At 35.5% G+C, this 21,788-nt stretch overlaps 1 long non-coding RNA gene across 1 annotated transcript; it reads right to left on the bottom strand.

Moving 5' to 3' along the window:
- Nucleotides 1-1,427: 1,427 nt before the first annotated feature.
- Nucleotides 1,428-21,576, bottom strand: LOC131542438 (uncharacterized). The gene is made up of 6 exons (XR_009271714.1): nucleotides 21,407-21,576; nucleotides 10,659-10,784; nucleotides 8,518-8,583; nucleotides 2,886-2,981; nucleotides 2,639-2,736; nucleotides 1,428-2,374 (listed from the first exon to the last, which is right to left on the bottom strand). It is a non-coding gene; the product is annotated as an uncharacterized LOC131542438 (long non-coding RNA).
- Nucleotides 21,577-21,788: the final 212 nt, after the last annotated feature.

The raw sequence follows: 21,788 nt of genomic DNA, 5'->3' as shown, positions 1-21,788 counted from the left end.
ATATTATAATAACAAAAATATATTACCATTTAAATTAGCTTTTATCATTGGGGGGACTGTCATCCAAGAGTTAGATGAGTTTGTTTCTTCATCAGAACAGATTTGGAGAGATTTAGCCATCAGAAAACAGCGGATAAAAACATCACAATACGCCACAAATAATCAACACAACTTTTTTTAACACCACCACTTAACATATTTGACTTAACAGATGAAGAAACAATCTTGGAGGGCCTGAGGGTGAGTCGATGTTAAGGAAATTAAAAAAAATAAAAAATTCATTTAGACATATGCAATAAACTGTTTTCATTACTGATAATAATGTAAAAAAAAAAGTTTCTTAAACACCAAATCAGCATGTCAGGTTGATTTCTGAAGGATCATGTGACACTGAAGACTGGAGTAATAGCTGATGAAAATTCAGCATTAAAAAATAAATAAGTAAAAGCTTTCACCTTAATGTTAAGAAAAGGGGCTGGGGGTACATATTTGCTTGTTTACAGGTAAATATTACCTGTAAACAAGCAAACAAATTTGAAAACAACCCTTGTGAAAAAGAAGTACACTTAAGTATACTTTAAGTGTACCTATTGCAGAAACAATATACTTTAAAAGAACACACATAAGTGCAAATTAAATGTTATTTTCGACACTTAAATGCATTGTATTTGTAATTAACTTCAAATTTATCACATTTTAAAGTGATATTAAATGCAATTAGTTAAACTTTTGAGTGATTTTTTAAACCACTTAAGTGGGACGTTTTAGTAAATATTTATATGTACTTTCATAATTGCTTCTAGTGTCTTTAAAATATGGTTAAAGTGTACTACTAATGTATTGACAAGCAATTAATGTTAACTAAAATATACTTTAATGTCAGTTAACAATACACTTAAGCGTGAATTAAATGTAATGTTTTCGACCACCTAAATGCATGTTATTTGTAATTGATTTCAAATATATTACAGTTTAAAATTACATTAAATGCAATTAGTTGAACTTTTGAGTGATTTTTTAAACCACTTAAGTGGGACGTTTTAGTAAATATTTATATGTACTTTCATAATTGCTTCTAGTGTCTTTAAAATATGGTTCAAGTGTACTACTAATGTACTGACAAGCAATTAATGTTAACTAAAATATACTTTAATGTCAGTTAACAATACACTTAAGCGTGAATTAAATGTAATGTTTTCGACCACCTAAATGCATGTTATTTGTAATCGATTTCAAATATATTACAGTTTAAAATTACATTAAATGCAATTAGTTGAACTTTTGAGTGATATTTTTGAACCACTTTAAGTATATTTAGTATATTTTATATGTACTTTGAAATATGGTAAATATTTACTTCTGAATAAGCAATTAATGTGAACTAAAATATACTTCAATGTCATTTCAATGTATTAATTACTTATCAACACAAACACAAAATGGAAAACCCTCTACATTTATTGACAAAAAAATAACACTTTAACTCACTTATTAGAAAGAGTCTGGAGAACAATGCAAAATCACTTACATACTTACATACAAAAGTACCTAATCTCGCCATCATAGAAAACATCATTGTTTATGATATATAAGCTGGTTTCCTCATTGGGAACCTAAAAATGTTCACAAGGTCAAAACTTACTGGTATTACTATCCTTGTGGAGTCATTTGGTCTCCATAACGTATAGGATTACTAACACACAAACACACACACTTAATACAAAAAAAAAAAAAAATTAGACCTTATTGTAAAACATTACCAAACTGTGTTTAATGGTACCCGCGGTTTCACAGACAAGGCTTAAGACCAGCCCCAGACTAAAATGTAATTCTATAATTATGCTTTGGCAATACTGTGCAAGTCATGCCAATAAAGCTCATTTGAATTGAATTGAATTGAATTGAATTCTGAGCTGTTTCAACTGAAAGAAACTTGCACTGACTGATCTTTAAAAATATCAGTGCTTTTGTTTTGTCTCAAGATGCACACCAGTAATGTTTTTTCTAAGGCATGTTAATGAAAATGACTTAAATGGCCTAATTGAACTATGGCCTAATCTTGGCTTAGTCTAAGCCCTGTCTGTGAAACCAGGCCATAAATTCTCAAACCTTTACTAGCACCAACATTAAACAGGACCGAAAGGTTTCTTCTAAAATCTTACTCCAGCATTAGTGAACGCAAGTTTGACTAAATAAATTAATTAATAAAAAAAAAAAGAACTCCAAATGAACTTGCTGGGAAGTGCTGTTTGTCAGTGTCCCAGAAGCTCTCCATCGGCAGTAACCTTCAAATGTCATGAAGCTGCACACCATCTCTCCACGGTCTCGGTGAACGGAAATGTTCCAAAGAGGCAGGAAAGTCAGAAAAAAATTCCTTGAGGAAAGAAAGAAGAATAATTGTTATAAAACATATCCCGTCATTATGAATGGTTCAGTTGAGTGAAAGCAATAGACACAGTTGCAGTCCAAAGTTTATATACACCTTGCGGTCTCTGCAAAATGTTAATCATTTAAGCAGTAAGAGGGTAGAGAGGTAGAATCATTAAAAAATTGCAATTTCTGCTCTGAGGAAGCAGTTTATTCTGCAAGGTGTATGTAAACTTTTGACCACATCTGCATCACCTAAGAGGTGAATTACCTCAATCATCAACATCGTAGTAGAATGCTGGGAGATGTTCTTTCAGATTTCCTAAAAATACCAGATTTCCTGATCACACCATCTTCACTGACACTGGGCTTTAAAAATAGATAACATTTTTACAAAAACATTTATTCCTACCTTACAGGGAATAAAACATAATTTTATCAATTACCAAAATATAGACAAATATCCCAAAATCTATGAAAATTAAGAAAGGTATCTTTAATTTTTTCCCTCATCTCACCTTGCAAGCTTCTCTCGCACATCTTCATGAAGAATGTTCCTGTATTTACCACGACTGATACAGCAAAGCTGCTATCCTCTTCCTTTGGTTTGTTACCTATAAAATATATGATGATTAGAGAGGGATTTGTAAATGCACAGGTGGGAATATATTACTTGCAAATGGAAAAGATTCAAAGCATTTAAAATCCATAGGGATACTGACTTAATATAGCACTTTTAGCTTGTCATGTGTGATCAGGGTGAGTTGACTAGGCAACAATTCATTAAAAACTTCTAACATCACATCTTCAGTACTGGTCTGTGTTTCCACACTGTATCTCCAGTAACAAATCTGTACTGATCCTGCAAAATGAATAACTCCAGATAAGTACAAAAATATACCATATTACAAACACAACCAGTAAAGGAACATCTTGCTCTTCAAATGCAAAAAGAAAATAAATTTAAAAAAACAACAACAACATTATTTCTAGAGGAGGCTGATATATTGAATATTACTGGTGGTTATAATATCGATTATATACATTACAAGATCGATCTTGTAATCGAATTTTGTTCAGTAGAGTTGAATTGAATTTTAAATCGTTTAGTTAAAATACAATATTATATTTTCAGCAGCCAAATTTCTTGGTCCACGCACGAGATAACATTCCGATATAAGAATGCATTCATAGATAAATTATAGGACACGATTAATTCCCCTCCCGAGTCCATATAGCAAGAACTGCCGGTGAAAGCCGCAGGAATGGTACAACTAAATTAAGAATAAAGAACGCTTATATCAAGATATACTTACTTGATTCATTTTCTGCAGTACATAAAGTCTCATAATCATCCAAACGCGCCGCTCCTCTGTTCTCGTTTGATCAGCGAAACTCCCTCAAGCGTCGCGATTACAGAAACATGGCGCACAGCGCATTTTTCAAACTCTGCTGAAGTAGTGCTCCATCATGACGTAATATTTTTGGCGCATGCACATAAAACAAAATAGATACTTGTGCGTGGTTACATGTTCTTTCAGGCTTTTCATTTCTGTTCAAGTTCAAGTTATCCTAATTTATTGTGTAGTTAGACCAAAGGCTATTGTTAGACTCATTCATGACTCATTGGCATAACTAAAAGTCAGTCATTTTTTACAGTGCAGTGTAGCCTAGTCTAATTAAAATCAAATGTATTTGAATGCAAATTAATTTTGTTTAGATCTATTAAACTTTTGCTTGCAATGTGTTTAAGTGACTTAGAACAACATATTGATATTGAAAGTTTTCTGTACACAGATGTAAAGTACAGTTCTATTACATACAAATACAGTACTCTCATAAATGACACTGTATGTCAACTATTATGTCGAAAATTAAACTTCATAGAGTTCATAGTGCAAGAGCTGGTGATGAAAATTTCAACAATAAGTTTCACTGGAGTATACTGTATAAAAAAGTGTATTTAAGTTTAGAAGAAATATACATTTCAAGTGCATTAATGCACATAGTATATATTATAGACTGAATATATTTAAAATACATTAAAAATTTAATTTTGGAGAACACACTTAAGTTGAAATTAAAATCAATTATTTTACATGTGCTTTAGTATACTGATAAATATATCAAAATAAGTGTACTTATTTAAAACACAATAAAGTCATAATTATGTCAAGTGTATGTTTAAATAATACTTAATTAGACATTATTATAAAGTGCATTTTTAAAAAGTGCACTTAAGTATGTTAAGACCTAGTGTCATTAAAGTGCACTCTCTTTAAGTACACTTAAGTGGCCTTTAATTTAAATTATATTATATTATCTGCAAGTGCACTTTTTAAAAAGTATACTTTTAATAATTGAAGTACACAAAAAGTACACTTTTCTTTTACTGCAATTAAGCACACTTCTTTTTCACAAGGGAATGTATTGGCTCCAAAAGTAGCAATCATTAAAAATCATGTTAACCAAATAAAATAATGTCTGCTTAAGATGCACACATAAGGTCAAATTAAATGTGCAATTGCATTAGTGTCCTCACAAAAATATTGCTTCCAATAATAAATCAAGGGGAAAAAGTACATCAATTATCCCTGCAGAGGTTAAGACTGTGCATACAGAGCTTCTCATTAAACCAGCATTCACCTTATTGGCCTGTCAGAACAAAGTCTCTATTTGTAGCCCACTGATTAAACCATTAGTGGGCTGCAGATTTGCAATAACTCTGCTAATCTATTCAAACTTTCTTTAGCCTGTTGCAACTCCAAATGTCTGACAGCCCGTGCAAAGGCGTATGGTAAAACATACTTCATGAATCTCCACAATGAATAAATTCTCCTCCGTAGCCTACAAAGCATTCCAAGTTTCTCAGATGAAGCCCAGCTGCTGAGAATAGAAAACACTGGATCTTTTGTGAGGTGACTCAAAGTGCGTGGGTACAAATATATCAGTCCTCAACAACAGAATTATCCCGCTTTCCCTCCTTTTTAAGGTACAAACTTGCCATCTTATTTGTTAGAACATCCTTTCCCGAGTTGCCATAACAAGAGCATAATGGGTATCTTTGTCACAAGAATTATGCTTGGACCTGTGAGTGGGTGGGTTGAACTCATAGAGGACAACACCATCATGGTGTTTTTCTGTCCGTGACAAAGAGCTTCTTAATTGTGACCAAGTACGTTTGAGATCTGAGTCATGCCATTTTGTCTGCACTGTGCACCACAGACCTTTGGCCATTGTGTTTGTCCATTTTAATCAAATTCTAGGCGCGCTTATGGTTAGAGCCAGTGTGAATGATAAAAGAGCCCAGGCTTGAGATGAGGATGTGTCGTGAAGTCATGTTTTCCAGCACATAGAAGGCTGCTGTCTGATTTAGACCATCCTTTTGTCCCCCATTATTCAAATGGGGTTTAGTTTTAAAACGCGAGCCCGTTATGCATAAAAGGCCGATAGAAATCTAAAAGGACAGAATATGTGACCAAAAAGGCTGGTCAATAAATGTCTTGTCCTAAAGCCCATGCAAGAATGTGGGAAATGGCCCAAGAGGCAAAAGTCTGCCAGACATATAGATACAATTCAAATGTCTGAGGAAATGGCGATTATATTACATTCAACACATTTTTCTAAAGGCAAAACGGCCGGCAATGAATGTCTTTATTTATTATCTCTCTGTTCTTTAATCTTGCTGATCTTTTCAGACACCGGAGTTGAAATTAAGCATTTTCACAGCTTTACCTTCCACAACACAACCCTACACACATGTGGGCGCATCTTCACAGACACACACACACACAGCTCCACTACCTTATTAACACTGACATCTGATGCCACGACTGGGCAAACGAAGCTCAACAATTGATGTCAGAGCCTTACAAATTAAATAAATGGGGAAACGCTATGGTGTATTACACACACTAAGTCTCCTTAATGAACAGTCACACGTTGGTGCACAAAGCATCCTGTGCCAGACAAATCAAACATGTGCTGGCTAGAAAACAGCCACGGAGATGCACTATGTGGCGAGAGAGACAGATCAATGAATAGATTACCTTTTATAGATTAAACACAAAGTGAAAAAAGTGACAATTAAATAAATGGCAAATCTCAAGAACAAGCCAGATAAAAATAAACAATTTTTTTAATCAACATTAGCATTATTTCAACAAAATACTTTATTAATTTAATACAAAATAATGCATATAAAAATGCATGTCAAGTTTTACTTCACAATAAGGTTCAATTGATTGACATTAGCATGAACACCACATTAGCAATTATTTTACATCAATTTTTAATCATAAATATATTTTGCATTTATTATTATTACTATTATTATTCATGTTCATTCATAATGCATTAACATTAATAAGCTAACTACTTGAACTGTTACTGTAAAATGTTGCAGATGCATAGACAGAGATGAATGTCATTTACTGTTTAAGGTATTTGTACATGAACAGCTTCCTTCATTCATACTCTCGGCTGCCATTTTTGTTTTCACTTCTTGCAGCCCTTTGGTCTGCCACCCAGCACCTTAAAGGTGTTCGGCGTGCGAGGACATTATTTTCAGATCACTTTACAATCACTTATTTTGCTGTCGGAAAGTGTAGAATAATAGGTGTGGATACTACGTGTTGGTTGAATGCATAACTGTAGCCAGACATCTCTTATTCTCCAAGGTGGGCTGAGCTCGGCTTTGAAAGACAGGAGAGGAGAGAGATGGAATATCTAAAAGGGGTTAAGTGCCGAGGTTACCCATCCACGGAGCATAAAATGAAGGCTCTCACTTTGATGGACACCAGAACCCGGATCCCTGATGTCCCAAAATATTAGGTTTCTCTTCTAATAATGTTGGAAATATTGCCTACTGTCATGATTAATCTGGCCGGGTGCTGGCGCTGATTGCAGGTGACACGGTCACAGCGCAGTGCCCGTGTTAGTTTCCACACACCGTCAGCTTCACTCCCAGTTCCGGGGCGAGCCAGCCTGCGCAGTGATAGCAGCTCTCGGCTGCCTCTAATAGATTGTGACAGCCAAGAAGGAAACCTTTATTTTAATTCAAACAACAAAAGCCAAATAGCAAAACTTATGTACGTGCCTAACTTTTTCTTCCGCACCTTTTCTTATCTTCCCCTATTTCCATTTCTCAAAACCTTTTTTTCTCTTCAGTAGAGATGCAAGCACCCCACGGGGTGAGAAAATCTCAGAGCCACATTATTCTCAGCCTTAGCGGACACAAAATGCGGAGGTATTTGCAGATGTGGAGGACGGCGCAAAAACATTTGTCGAATCAAAGGCTTGAATTATTGCACAAAGTTCAGCAAGTTTCACATGGCACTTAGAAACGCCATTGTCCCAGCCAGGAACAAGGAAGCCCATTCTTCAGAGGGGGTGAAAGACAACCTTGGCCATTCTCATAATCGAATCTGTAAGTCCCAGTGGACCATCGGGACAAGGCCCTGGGAATTCTTTGCATTGGCCATGGTCAGAATGCACTGTTTGGCCTAACAATGGCAACATTGATTTTAATGCTCAGAGAATTTTGGTTGAGCTGAGCAAACTGAGCGGGACTGAGGGGGAATACCATTCCCTGTCATTCCCATGAGGAGCAAAGAGGGTCATATCTGTCTTGGCCGCATCCACCCCCCCCTTCTTCGTCCATCCGGCTATGATCTCATGCTGAAAGCCGTTCTCTCAAATAAACATATGCAGATGCCCAGAAAATAGCGCCACTTCCTTCTTTTGCCCGTTGCCCTCTTGCTATACCGCTATCAGGCCTGATATTATATGCACAATCGCTCCTTGTTGACAGTGTATTGAGTCTGAAACGGGAGTGTTTTGAGAACTGATGTTACATTGATGTCCGGTTGCCATGGGGCCACAGTTGCGGCATGAAGTCATGACCTTCCTGTTTGGCCACATAGTAACTTATTGAGTCGATACAAATTACCCTGATTCTTTATCTACCAATTTAGCTGCTGGTAGTGGGTAGGGGTCACATAGCCCCATTCATGGGATGGCTTTTGAAGTTACTACTACCACTGTGAGACTTTAACGCTTACCCCCATGCGGTGGGATGAGAGGTGGGAGGTGGGGGGGGGATGTTTCCAGACAATGAACACCATTGCTTCCCGCCTTCAAAACACTTACTTCAAAAGGACCTCCCTCTGCCAATCCTGAGTTTGCTCTGGTTGCTGACACTGGACATGCTTTTCCCTGTGGATATAAATGTTTTATTAGAGGTGACACCTCGGGCTGCTCTTTCCATGCTTCAGTGCGAACCCTTAGACGGAGACACGACAGGACTGAAGGGAGAACACTCATGCAAAAAATATCAATTAGAAAAACACCAAACCGTTCATTGACACACTATGAATTTGTCGCTCGTTGCATGAACAAAAAATATGTGAGGCAAGAGCATCTGGGTGTCTAATTAAATCAGACCTCACAACAACATGACTCCAGAGCAATGACAAAAATTTTATCCGAATATCTGCTCCAAATGTCAACCCAAGCTCTGGGATTTCATCTTTTGCCAAATTATAACTTGATTCATGCGGTATGTAATATTCAAGCACCCCATCAATAGAGAAAATATAATGATTTACAATAGGTATACATAATTGATTGCCAATCAGTCTCTAATCAGTCTTCAATGAGACTACTGTGTTGCCCCCAGAAGATGGATGTTAAAAGAAGGCTTTGAAAAACAGATGGTGGATGCCTAACAATAAGGTTTTTGCTTCCTTTTGAAAATGATCAACTTCCTGTTCAACCCTGGCAGATCATTATCGAACCCTAATGAAATAATGCTCTCTAATGAAATAACTATGGACATAGTAATATATTAAAGTATAACAAGACATTTCCTTCCTCATTTATCCAAAAAAGTAAATATAAAACACACAGAATTCACAGAATTTTCCTCTTCAATAATAGTGACATTGTTTTTAGGTCTTTTTTTTTTTTTTTCTATTTCATTACTATTATTACCTTATTTTCTGTCCAACAAAGCCAAATTTGTTGCAACTACAGTGTCCATACTATAATGAAAAGCAAATTAAATTACTCAATTCACCTGATTGTTGTTGGTGTGGAACACCAGCATTGAAGAACTAATTAAATTTATATTGCGTAGTAGCAGATAACAAAAAAGAACAGTCCTAATGATTCATGGGCCTTTCCTCAAAAGATGAATGTGTTTCCTTACATTTGCCCACTTTAACTGCATGGATTTAATTTGTTGACAATTGATACTGATCACCTTCAAATGGCTTTTAATTGATATTGGTGTGGAAGCAGTGAACTTTAAATAGACATTTCTAATTATTGGATTTAAAAAGTGGGGGCTTTTCGGGAAATGTTATGGCATTTGGAAAAGGATTCATGAGGCAATAAGGAGATGGCCACCCTGCAGCTAAATGACATTAAAGCCTGTTACTGCTTATACCTGAAGGGAGCAATGCCACCAGTCTCGGGAGGTGAGAGTGGGGTCCCACCTCGGGGCTGGTACTTATCTGGAGAATACATTACTTTATCCTGATAACCAGATATTTCTGTGTCACTCATCTTGCAATTGAAATGTAGCTCATGTCTTTGCAGGAGTCAAAAGGAGGTTGAGCTGTTGCTGAAGACAAATGGCATCTGAATAAAAGGATTTACAGGTAGGCATGTATGCCAATGTTTGCCGTTTGCTGTTGTGCACTGAGAGATGCCATTGAAAGATAAAACAATAAAACAATATCACACGGGCAAGAGTGCTGTTATTACCTTTAGCACACTTAAAAAAAAAGGTTCTACAGACAAAACATTAATACTCAAATTTGATGAACTCAAATTTCAACACCATACAGCCCTTTATTTTACCATTTCAACACAATATAACTAGCTATTTTATTTAGACGACTGTGGGGATGAAATTTTTTGTAAGCTGAAATATGGAAACAAGCATTTTAGGGATTTTCAATGGATTTTCGGTTAAATGCCTGAAATAAAGTCTTTGGTTAACACAAGCTCACAATATTTTCATGTTTTTTCCTACAACATAAAATACATCAGCAATACGCCTTGTGATTTTTAAAGTTAATGGATGGTTTTGACTAAAGGCCTCTAGTCCATGCAAGTTGTAGGTATTTATGCATATCCAAAAACAATGATGGAATGAGATTGATGACTAAATTACAATTGGTTAGTTACTGTCATCATTAACTTCTGCTTAGTGTAAGCCAGACATTGCTCTCCAAACCCTCCCACGCCAATGATCTCCCATTAGAGAGTTTAAATCTCATTACCTCATTCATCCAAGCACCAACATGCCTGCAGGGAGCTAGCAAACATCCGTGACAGTGCTCAGACAGGTCCAGACGGTGTCCCACAAGGCTCTATCCTTGGTCCTGTGGCATTTTCAGCATGGAGCCCTGTAGGAGGAGAGCCAGACTGAATGGAAGGGACAGGGGTGGTTATGTATGGTTAAAAGGTTTGGAAGAAGTTGGGGGCACTCCTGGGGTCAGGCAGACATGGTGTGAGAAGGGTCAGAGTAGGCGATAACTCAGAGGTCCCAACACTGAGACCACTGTGTCTTTGGTCTTGTTCCCTCAGGTGAGGTTAGGGGCTCTATATTTTGCTGGAGCAGCACAGGACTAAGGCTCCATGGAGAATGACTGAAGGAATGAACCTGGAGAGTTCAGAAGAGTGATAGGCACCCATGGGGATAGCGGTTCTCTAATCTTGTCAGATCAGATGAGACTTAAATTATCACCCACAGTTAGCAAAAGAGAGGTTTGAGTGCTACTGGTATATTTACATTTCAAAGGTCATGTTTTCAATTAAATTTAAATAATGAAAAAAATTAAATTAAAATGTTATTAGTTTTCTTTCACTTATAAAACATCATCCAGTATGGCCTTCAGTTTTACATCAGACAACAGTGAGAACAGTCCCCGTGTAATGTCTGTCCAGCATGCTTCATTGGCTTATAATGGAGGATCAGTGTCAAAGCAGCCAACAAGATGATTACATGCCATCGAGGCACAGCCATTCTTTAAGTATCGATCCACTTCAGCTGGGAAGACAGAGGATGTAAAAATTGAGCCAGGTGCAAGCAACAGCCAGTGAGAAAAAGATCCCATATGTGTTCATTTCTGCATATAGGCTATGCTGCAATATTGGGTATGAAACAAAATAGGCTTTTCAGATAACTCAACTTATAAAATAAAAAAACTTATATAAAAATGTTGTAAATTACTGGATAAATTACAACTCAAATTCATTTTGCAGCGCATTTACACTATGCCTTTTCATCAGATCAGCTGTATATAAGTAAAAAATAAAAATTAAATATCAGTAAAAAAAAGTTTACATATCACAATAGTCATAGTCATCAGGAGTAAACAAGCAAGGAAAATATTAATTTACCATCATTATTCATGCAATGAAGGACGGTGTCTTAAAGATTTGGACGCTTGTAAATTATTTCTTAAGCAGCGAGATCCCATTCACCAATATTAGTCAAGAGCAACCATGTGACATCAAGTCAATACGGGAAATGATCTGATTGATTCATACTTTCTAAATACCAGCGATTAAGCTCGTTTAAAGTTCTCCCTCATTGTAAGTAAACAAAAACTGGAGCATCGATAGTGTTTTAACAAGAACCAGCCTTTGCGAAGAGCGAACGCCGCTAGTATACTGCATGTTTCCTATGTTAATTGCAATCCCGCTAGCATAAACATTATTATACACTGTCGAAATGTACAATGTCTCATAACAAAAAGCTGAGTGTCCATGTGAACAGTCTGAATAGCCTTTGTTGTTTGCCATAAATCAATTATTTATGCCTATAGACCTTCAAAATATTTAGCTTTGTGTAGTATAAATCTAGTGGAAAATAAATGATGTTTTTATCAAAGGCAACAAATGTTTAAACTGAGGTTTTGAAAGATGGGAGGTGTTGGTAGGCCTGTCACTGATTACTGCATGAAACATCAAACACAGACACTCACACACTAATGTCTTACAGATACAGCTGAACAGAAAACAGACATAAGTTTGCACAAATCATCTTTGAGGAAGAACAGATAGAAATTTCCTGTAACATACTAGAAGAAATGCCTTAAATTCTTGCTTGTAATGATCTGCTAACCTTGTGAGGAAAATATAAAAATTGCTAAAGGCTAATTTAATTAGTTTAGGTTACAGATGAACAATAGAGACAAACTCTTATAGTCATTCATGCTACTGTCAAGGATGTAACAATATGGAACTATCCTGAAATAAAGCACATAAGCTGTACTAATCATAATTATTATCTTCTGAGCCTTGAGCATTAAGTCCTCAATGGGTGTTGTGTTATCCTCATCTGTTCAAGAGTGCAAGTTGGGCAAAAGAAATTAGGCTTGGAAGGCCTCTCAAAAGCAGTTGTCATGATAATGAAGTGTTTGAGATGTTGCCATCAATCTAAATCCAGCACCAGGGATCACACACAGCATATTAACACAAAGAAAAAAAAATTGTACATGCACACAGAAAATAAATGATGACCTAAGATTGCCTCAAGAATAGAAATGGCAAAAAATGTCAACTGGAGAAAAATAAATAAATTGAGGAATAAAAAAAAAAAAATCTAAAATAATGAATGCATAAATAAATAATGTTGTAATCAAAATAATAATTCAAATAAAATAAATAATAAATAAATACTATTATACACATAAAATAAGTATAAACAAATCAATAAATCATATTCTATACATACAAACACATCTATAAAGAGAGAGAGAATGTCTGTATATAATGTGTATATATACACACACACAATCTAAATATTTTATTGATATTATATATTCTGAGTTAATTATATAAATGTAATTGCACTGTCGATACCCCTTATTTTTATGTAGCAAAAAAATGTATAATAATAATAACATAAACAAATAAATAAATGCACTATAGATATAAATTTTAATATTTATAATTATAATATATATTCAGATAATAATTATAATTACAGTATTAATACACACACTGAATAATAACAAAACTCTCATTAAAAATGTATAAATACATTTCTCAAAGTTAAAAAGTGCAGACTGTTTAAAAAATACTGAAAAATAAATACAAATCAATTTTTTTTACTATTTAAATAAGAGTATTAAGAGCATCCATTTGAAATTTGCAATGCTATTCAAAAATTTTAAGAGGAATAAAAAAGATTACAACAAAACATATAAGCTTATGACTACAAAAGCTATCAAAAATTGATCTAGGCAATCTACAATTTGATTGTGGAAGGAAGGTTATCCTAATACAAGTGCAGGTCAGTTTAAGTGTGCGCACACCCCTTGGCCTTGTTGTCTCAATGCTTAAACGAGCATGTCTCCTCTTTTTCCCGAGCATTTCAAAATTGTCCTTCCCCGACACAGCGTCTCGCCGGCTGACTGTTGCTCTACGTGACACATGTCCTTATGCTGGTTCACATGTCGACCATTAATAAACAAATGAGGGCTCGCCCAGGAGGTCGAGAAGCTCAGCTGGCCCATTTGTGACAGGACCAGGGGACAAGAGGACGAATCTGGGGAGGGGAGATGGGGGGCGACAGCATGTCTGTCATCCTCTCCTAACCTTGTCTTTGTCAGAAGCGGAGAGTCAGAACACGTGTGCACACGCTCTCATCCCTCACTCCAAACCCTCAGCGGCTGATTAGTGTGAGTGACAAAGTGGAGCAGCAAGTCCACTCAGCTCTTCATAATAAATCTATCAGCAGGGTAATAGAATTCCATCAATCCCCCCTTCCACTCCTCCGCCCCGCGGGGTCAGTCCCTTGAGCGCCACCGAGGCCTCTCCCTTGGGACTGTACAACTGTTATTATTCAATTACACTCTTTTCTTCCCAGTTAAAAGACCATGATATCATTATCACTTAATGAATATATATAATTGGATCTAGGGACGCTTGCCTTTCCAACTGATGAATAATGTTCACGATTCATTTTGGCCTGCTATGAGCCTCCTCTGAGCATCTATTACTCGACTTCTCGCTAAAAATGATGATGACAAAGGGAATTTGGAATTAGCTTCAGTGTTCATTCAATGCTTAGTTAAACACAAAGGATAATAAAAATGGAATCTGAGGGTGAAAGCTCTGGGCTCACTGCCATCTCACAGGTTCACTGAAATGGTACTTTTATGTGACAGTGATGTCATTAGAAATTGAAAATGGAGAAATATCTGTTTGTATTTATACGATTTTGCATTTTTTATTATTATTATTTCACACATGCAAAATTATATATATATATATACACACATATACATACACACACACACATATATACACACACATATATACACACACACACACACACACACACACATATATATATATATATATATACAAACACACACATATATATATACACACGCACAGACATACACACACACATTTTTTCAATATATTAAAAAAAAAACTAAAAAAGCACAACTGTGAGGAAAGGATGTTTGCAGAAATTTCAGAAATTCTACTTATTCCTTATTTAGTAGTTTTTTAAAGAGTAACCTCAGTAAACTAATAAATAAATAAATAAATAAGCAGATGCAACTAAGATTATTTATATTTTTAGGTTATCTTATATTCTTATTTTACAATGTATTGTATAATGTATTCTTATTTTATAATTATTTAATTTCTCATAAAATCTAAACTTTATTGATATTAGATTATATTTATAAATACTGGTTTGAAAATGGTTGTATAGTGCATCAGTTTTTGGGAAACTGAAACATAAGTTGAGCAGATTGCATTCAGTCAATGCTGCAACAAATCAGAAACAGAATATAGAATCTTATCCGAATCAATAAATACTAACAATCCAGACAATCAGAGTTCAATGAATATAACAAAAGCTTGTAAAAGGAATAATAATGATGGTGATAAGCAGTACCGAAACATTGACTTAGCATTCATTCAGTTCATTTGTGAAGAAAAGGAGGAGGAAAAGTGACAGAGGAGAGCGAGGGACCTGGGAACAGAATAAAAGGGTGCGATTTGCCTCATAGCGGTAAAACCTTGCCCTCCCATTGGTAACCAAATGCAACAGTCCCTCCCCTCCACATTGTGCGGGGTAAACGTTGCGTAGAGAGGGTTTGTGCGGATTAGCAAGCTGACCAACGTTATCAATCCTGGTTAAGGAGGTTCTGTTGACAGGGCAGGGAAACAAGGATCCAGCTGCTCCCAAAAGAGTCCATTGGGCCTCACTGAACCTTTTCTTCGCACATACACACGCACGCCCATCCATACTGCTGCGACAAGGCCATCTCGTACCCCCCTCCCCCCATACATCACTCCAAATTAAATTTACATTAGGCCCTCCTCAATCAGGGGCCCGGCGGAAAAACCTGACATCATTAGACAGAGCGCGTGGCCGCCATCCATTACACCCCTATTATACACATGTCTTTGGATTTTAGCAAAGTTCATGCATACCTAAGTGCAAGTTTGTGTTAAAAATTAAAGACTCTTTTAGGAGGACAAAGGAGTTTCTGAACTGTTGACTTTGAGAGAGTCTTCATTACCCCACAGCCGACGGGTCAGCACCAAAGACCCGGTCTCACTCTCCTTTTTCCATTTCTTCCTTCCTTATTTTTCCCCAATCACTGCAATCTGGTTTTAGCTATCCGAGGAGGAGTCTGTCTCTCTCTGTTTCACTCCTAAATGCAGCGTGGAGTGAGAAGGTGAAAAGTGGCTCGCTAATAGACACATGCAAACACATTTGTTTCCCCTAATTTCTCCATTAAAGCATATCTGTGAAGCAGGATCTGATATCAGGTGGTGAGAAGACAGTGGTACCAGGCACCTGAGTGAAGCGCTTTGCTCTTTAATTGCTTCATTAGCATCAACACTAATCCCCCTCTAATTTCCACTCTCATTTCTCACACTCATTTATTCCAGCTCCCTCTTCACCTCTGTACTCCCCCCACCAAATCCCACCTCCCCTAATCGCACAGCACCTATTTGCTTTCCAAGGTAATGATAACAATTCACCACTCAGTAATGTTTATTTCATAAGCTCTATTCCCCAGATAAACAAGAAGATGCCGAAAAACAGGCAAGCATACTGAGGCTCATTGCGTCAGACTCTAATTTTTCTCCCTAATTATGGTTTAATTACAGTTGTGTATGCTAATACGCTAAACATTTGTACAAAACATGCCCAGCTTCCACCTTTTCTTTTCAAGGTGCCATGTGCAATAACATTTCACTCCTGATTTTACAGGATTTGGTTTCACATTTAAAGTGCAACACTGCAAAATACGACTAAAACTACAACTAATTACAATAATAATAATGATGATAATGATAATAATAACTATTATTATTATTACTACTACTATTATTACTATTATTATTATTATTATTATTATTATTAAATACAAACAAGAGAACCAAATGTCTACTATACTACAAATAAATAATAATAATTATTAGCAGTAGTAGTAATTATTGTTGTTGTTGTTTGTCAGTGGGTTAAGAAAAATGATGATGATGAAAACCAGTTAATGTTTTTTTTTTATAATGCTACCATTGCTGCTGCTGCTGCTGCTGCTACTACTAATAATGATGATGATGATGATGATGATTATTATTATTATTACTACTACTACTATATTACCATTACTACTACAAATAATAATAATAATATCATTACTACTACTACTACTACTACTAATAATAATAATAATAATAATTAGTATTATTATTATCATAATAATAATAATAATAATAATAATAATAATAATTATTATTATTATTATTATTCATAATATTGTTCATTTTACTTTTCTTCACCCATTGTCAATTTTTGATCTTCTTTTAAGTCTATGTATCAGTTTTGTTTTGTTTTTGTTTTTTTAATACTGGAAAACAAGACAAACATAATAAGGAAAATTGTAGGGTAGAGTTTTGCCTGATGTTTATAGCATGAAAACAGTCTTTTTACTCTTTTATGGCAGCTATGAATGAAGAATGAATAAACACAACTTCACACAATGCACCACAATGAAGTCATTAGAATAACAATATTCTACTAACTATTTCCTGATAAGTATAACTTACGAGAATTAACAGCAGCTCTGTAGAGAGGTGACAGAAAGCTCTATAGGTCTTTGTGAGATCACACACCCACGCCACACTCACTCACTCTCCTGCAGTCAATGACCCAGTGTGACGGTTCCAAGCAAGTTGCTCATCCACACACATCCATGAACTGCATGCCACTGAACCATTAACATACAAATGGCCTCAACTTAACACGTGATTAAGATTTCAAATGCCATCAAATGTTAAAGAACTACCAACTAAAGAATAAATAACCTTAATGGGGACCTATAACATGCTGTCTGTAATTTCCTTCCTGCACCACCTTGGTTAAAATGTCCAGAATTTAATTCCTCATCATGCAACATATCTTCTCAATAGGGTTGGGCAGGACTGTAAGAACTTTCCATTAAATACAACCTATTAATACTGTCCCATAGAGTGTCCAAAAAGCATAATGGAATTATATGGAAAAGTAATTAAACTTAGTAAATGGAAAAGTACAGAAACTTATTTAAAACCTAAAAGTAAAATGTATATAGCAACTAATTAAAGGCAGTTAAACATGCTATTTATTAAAATTATTACTGTATTCTTCACTTGACCAACTGTTTAGAACCAAGAAGATATGCATTCCTCAAAGCACAATACAAAGAGTCTGAGGAGTTTGCTGTTTGTTGCCAACTCCATATCATGGCAAACGGTTGTCATATAAGCATGACATGGATGACATAACTGGTCTCTTTTCATTTAGACATGATAAACACCAGCCCACAGGCACAAGAATCGCCTGTTTATGTGAGTAAGTGATGACTGTTCAGTGTGGTGGACGGATAATGACCACAACCACTGACAGAACATGTAATGATTCATCTTCTGGGAAATAAATCTCAAGTCATTAATTTTTTATTTTTTATTTTTATCACAAATACAGTCCAAATTATATGATATATCGTAATATTGTAAGATAAATAGTTTTATCATTTAAAATAAATATTCTAATATTGAATTCTATTTTTTATTTAATTTTAATATATGTTTATTATCTTTTTTTCCTGTAATGGTAAAGCTGAATTTTCAGCATCCATTACTCCAGTCCTCAGTGTCACATGATCCTTCAGAAATCATTCTAATATACTGATTTCTTATCACCGCTGAACATTGTTTGTATCTTCTTAATGAAGTGTGGAAACTGTGTCTTTTTCATGATTCTTTGATTAACAGAAAATTAGAAATAAAGCATCTGTTTGAAATAAAAATCTTTTGTAACATTAATAATGTTATTTTTTGTTCAATTTAACACATTTTCATAGCGATCCCACTCCCAAACTGTTCAATGGTAAAAAATTGATCAAATGTCAAAATCATCCTATAAATACTGTTTCTCTGATTACACAGTTTATTTCCTTCTCTTTTAATTTATCGTTCCCTCCTTCTCTTTAGGCTGGCTACAAGGGTCAAGTCAAGACAGGGTGAAAGAAAAGATCACCATTCCCATCATTTATTTTTATCTTTCTCAGATGTCACACACAACAGCTTCTCGAGAAGTAGCTACATGGATCAATATCTATTTAGTGACCTAACCCCTGTGTATGTGTATGTCAAACCAGGCAATCTAAAGCTGTTTGAAGTATTTCATCTGGCACAGTCCTGCCCCCTGACCTGTCCAAAACACGGACCTCTCCGTCCTAAAGGCATGCTGCTCTCCAGCAATAAACAAGGCTGGGAAGTTGTTGCACACTTGTCACAATGTTGGTGGCAACCTTTTTCTACCAGGCTCTCGCTCGCTCTCCATCTCTGCTTTTCAGAAAGCAACAGTAACCCAGGGCCATAGAAATACGACTTCTGAAATAAAGGTGGTCCAGTGGCCCAACTTGCCCCAAGTTAGCGGTAAGTCGAGCCATATCAACTAGATATATTTATGTGAAGTAAAAACTTGCATGTAATAAATTAATATTATTATATTAAATACATTTTGAAACTATGCATCCATTTCAAATATTTTTGTCATATTGACCTACATTATCTAGATATTTTTTGAAAGATATGCATGAAACAATCAGAAATTCAGAATTATTTAATGCTTGTAATTTTGTGTGAAGTGAAGATAATCAGGCACATGTTTGTGGAGTTATCAAAAAGGGTTGAAATAACAAAAATTGCACATTTTGCTATTTTTGGGCTACTTTATTGAATAGTTAGATACAAGAGAAAAAAGAAAATGGGTAGACAAAGAGAGTATGGAACAAAAACATTGCAGGCCAGACAGTGTTCTAACCACTGCACTGCAGCTTCCACAATATTATGAATATACATGCATCAAAAAAGTTTGAAAAAAATATTCTGCCTCGATCTGACAAGTTCATTCCAAGCATTTGACAACTGAATTAAATAATTTTCTTCACAAACATTATCATTAAAATTTCAGTAAACAGTTTCACCGGTGATCAATGGTGAGACACAAAAACAGGAAAAACATAACGACAAATACGTAATACCTCCACTGGGTTTATTGCTCTGACAGGCTAAGGTCTGAAAGAGTAAATAAGCAGACATCTACGCCAATCTTTCATTCAGCCGGCAGTCATCCATCCAGTGTGCACCTCTTAATCTGGTCCTGCTAGCACAGAGGAAACAAAGACCTTCACCGGATAAAACAAATGATCCCACTAGGAATGGGAAACAACTCAGAGTCAACAGTTCCACTCTTAACACAAGTCAGTTTGCCATCTTTGTGTGACTGAGCCATGTGTGTCCACTTAAAAAAAAAAAAAAAAAATCACACATTGCACCACAAAACAGAGGTAATCGAATTGTACCTATGTTGTAGGAACACAAAGTATTCCGCAATTTAAAATCTGCCATCTTTGCTCATGGGACCACAAAAACTTCTAAATGCCATGTGACTAATTATTTTGGAATTTCAGGAAATTTTATCTGAAAGACTGATGGCATCTGAAGAACATACAAGGTCCAGTTTTCCCCCAAAAGATTCGCTAGAAACTATCCTTCTTCTAAAAAAGTGGGCACTGATAAAACATACTACTCTATAACACAATATTAGTATACAATGTAACAGAAGTAGCAACATTTTCTGTAATTTGACTTAAAGCCAACGGATTTGATTATGTGCATTGGTTGTTTATTGGATTTTGAGATAAGGGGATTGCACTCAAACCTGGAGCCAGATGAACACAAGCTGGCAAAAGGTGAGGTTTAAGTGGACTAAACCAGAAAGTTTCACCAGAAAAAAAACAAAAAACATTTTGATTAAAAATTGCATGGTGTAAGTAAAGGTTTTTGTTAAATGTGAGCCAAAATCATCACAATTAGAAGAACCAAAGACTTAAACTACTTCAGTCTGTGTGCATTGAATTTATTTAATACACGAGTTTCACAATTTGAGTTGAATTACTGAAATAAATTAACTTTTCCACGACATTTTAATTTATTGAGATGCACCTGTACATAAATACATGGCTAAATAACATTAAGATCAACAAGCAATAGAACGTGAATTTTTATCTTATGCTGACTTTAAATGGTCATCAAGACACTTTTTGTTGCAATGGATGATATGGAAATAATCTTCGCCAAAATTTGGTTTGGTGGATGTGGGTTTTTTGGTAACTGATATAGTGCATTGTTAATCTTGAATGAGTGTGCACACTTTTCAAGAGTACTATTCATGTAAAACAAATTAAAAAAATATGATTATGCGAAGTACAATGTATGTGTAATCAGAAATTTCATTCACCATTTATGAATACACTACATACAAGGCCTTGGTGGCTAAATCTAGTCTATCGCTTCAGTGTTTTTACAAATGTGACAGTCAACTAAATAGAATGCCTCTTCTCTATATATACTCATGCATACTTGTCTGATTATACGCTTTTATTTATGTTTGTCATTTAGCATGTGTGTAGTCAAAATTCAGCATACTTACAATTACGCATAGACTTCATTTAAATGCCTGTTGTCTGAGATTCTGTGTTTTGGATATTTGCTGCCCAGAAGCTTGGCTTGTCATTCGTGGTAGTGACCTCTGTAACTTGTTCCCCTGATCTCATCCTAATTTTAATGTGAAACTAGAGCTCTATGTCAGCCCCATGTGAGGGTGAGTAAGGGGCCTGGAAATATCAAGCAAAGGGGTGCGGCCGCCTTCCATGGAGGAACACAAACATCGCTGACAGACCTGATAGTTCTGTAATGAATATATTCAAAGTGTAACATAGAGAGTATTCCAACTGCAGGACCATGCCAAAAAGCCACAGCACCTCATGAAATTTTACAAGCAAATATATAAACCAGTTTTATTATTTAAAAGA

The sequence above is a fragment of the Onychostoma macrolepis genome, chromosome 06 (genome assembly GCF_012432095.1).
Source record: "Onychostoma macrolepis isolate SWU-2019 chromosome 06, ASM1243209v1, whole genome shotgun sequence".
Taxonomy (NCBI): Eukaryota; Metazoa; Chordata; class Actinopteri; order Cypriniformes; family Cyprinidae; genus Onychostoma; species Onychostoma macrolepis.
This window is presented reverse-complemented; position numbering and strand designations above follow the sequence as displayed.